This window comes from Rhincodon typus, chromosome 2 (assembly GCF_021869965.1).
Source record: "Rhincodon typus isolate 14 chromosome 2, sRhiTyp1.1, whole genome shotgun sequence".
In the NCBI taxonomy this organism is placed as follows: Eukaryota; Metazoa; Chordata; class Chondrichthyes; order Orectolobiformes; family Rhincodontidae; genus Rhincodon; species Rhincodon typus.
Window position 1 is genome coordinate 46,977,940 of NC_063333.1, and position 2,483 is coordinate 46,980,422.

The window sequence follows — 2,483 nt, forward strand, 5'->3', positions numbered from 1 at the left end:
CCCTTCTGAAGAAGGGTCTAGGCCCGAAACATCAGCCTTCCTGCTCCTCTGATGCTGCTTGGCCTGCTGTGTTCATCCAGCTCTACACCTTGCTATCTCAGATTCTCCAGCATCTGCAGTTCCTACTATCACTATAACCAAGCTTTTGATCATCTGATATATCCTGCTATGATTTTGAGCTATACTTTGTTTTATAAAGACCTTGTGAAGGGCCTTGACATTTCATTATGTTAAAAGCACTACATAAACATCAGTTGTTGTTATTATTGCTGTAAGGCAAAACAGGTGTTAATGGGATGAGTAAAGCAACAAAAAAATGAGTATAGAGGACTGTAAGTTGTTGCAGAGTCATCAGCAGGATTTGCCATCCAAAACAATGGGAGCAGTGGTTAGGAGCTGTTGGACATAATAAGGAATCCGAAATACCATAAACCATCAATCCTTACTGAGATTGATTATGTGCAGGGAGCTTTCAAATGGAGATTGGTGTACTCAATGCCCTTTCTTTATTATGAGGAGAGTATATTTTATTGTAGTTGTCGTGTGCAGTTCTAATTCACTTTGTCTCATCTTCCTCCTGCTCAGTCAACCTTACATTTATTGCTCTTTCTTAAAATCTCTGAAATAGAGTTAACCTGTAGACCTTGGGCTCTGACCTGCTGATTCACAATGTTAAAAAAAAGCAGAATAATAAGAGCACAATGCTGTTAAAAGAAAACAATAAATTGTCTATTTTTAAAAGGCACGATGCTTAAAATCAATTCTGGAGAATCACTTGGGCTTAACAGAATGCTGCTGGAAAACATTTCCTTATAGAGAGTCTTCAGTGATTCTCTAGCGGTAAAAATATCACTTTAATACTGCTGAAGGATCATTGGTGAAATTGCTATTGCTTAGCTGAAATAGCATTGTTTAAGCAAGAATATATTTCAGAAAGTGACTCCACTTTGAACCACACAGTGGATAAATAAAAGACCACTCCTATTCCCCCTCTCCAAACAGGGAAGAATGTCTGGTACAGGGAACAGGGGTAAATATGATAAGATGGAGGGTCGAAAAGGAGAGGAGGGTGAAGTTGAGCAGAAAGCTGGTGGATTTAATTATAAAAAGGATCATGTACTGAAGTTTTCTACAAGCTGGGTGCAGCACCAGAGAAATGATAACATGGGATTTGATGCACCACCCCGTTTTTATGCTGGGTTATTAATTACAAAGCCACTAAAGGAAGGAAAGCTTTGGAGATAGTAGGAACTGCGGATGCTGGAGAATCCGAGACAACAAGGTGCAGGGCTGGATGAACACAGCAGGCCAAGCAGCATCTGTGTGCAAACACTGCTGTACTCCTGGAAGGAGAAATGTTAAAGGAGATACAAACAAGCTGAACTTTAAAAAAGGACATTTTACAGAGATGCTTATCATGAATCATGACACTTCAAAACGAGAGAGCAAGAGCTTGAAGGGAGTGAGAAATGCCTTGAATATCTACTTCCTCTCCGTCAAAGTGCTTTCAGCAACTGTGTGAGGTTGTATTCTTAGTGCTCTCCTGGCAGTCTCTAGGGTTAATAGCTAGAAGTCAGGAAACTGGGCAGGTTGCTGAAACCACCTTCCCTTCAGCATTTACTTTCTGTTGAACAATGTCATTGCTGGACAGTGGAGAAAGATTTCCATTGACATAAGGCCAAGTTGGCAACATTGCAATAGCCTTTCTGCTCTCATTTCACCCCATTATACTGCCTAATGTCAGAGGGACTATTAGTGCCTAATATCCAACCTCATGTTACATAGCAGTCTCACAATCGTACTGCAGTTTGCATTTCACTGAAAATGGTCTTCTCTGCAACGTTTGAGCCTGAAAATCTTCAATGCAATGCTACTCCTCTCAGGTGATTAATTTATTTATTTCAACAGGTAATGTGCATTGAGACTAAAGAGCTGAATTTTCAGATCCCATCAATGGCAGAAGAAGGCGTCAGGAAGGCATTATAGAACTACGTCAGACAGCATGTTCACCTCCTGATGCATTCCTGCTGAATTAACTCCACAGAGACCAGTATCTGGTCATCAAGTCAGCTGTTATTTACACGTGGAGAGCCCTTGACACTGATCCAGCTCTCTCAGAGCCAGCTCTTAAAGTGAACAGGATGCCTGACACTCGTGTTCTTATCTGTCAGCCAGAGCTCCCGACTGGACCAGATTAACAGCTCCAATTAGGGAACTCATAATCTATGAGGTTCACCTGGCTGACCTTGTTACAATCACAACATCCACACCCCACTACCACCTCTCTTTCTCCCCCCTCCAAGTCTAAGGATATAACCTGGTTCTTTTTTTTGTAGCTCCTCCTGGGGCATTTTGGCACTGGGTCAGGTTTCTCCAACTCTGCCACTAATACAGGCACCGTGTAATGCACAGTACCTCACCTCTTGCACCCAGAGCATCTCAGAAGAAATTCACTCTCTTCTTCAGGTGGCAAAGTGGTCGAG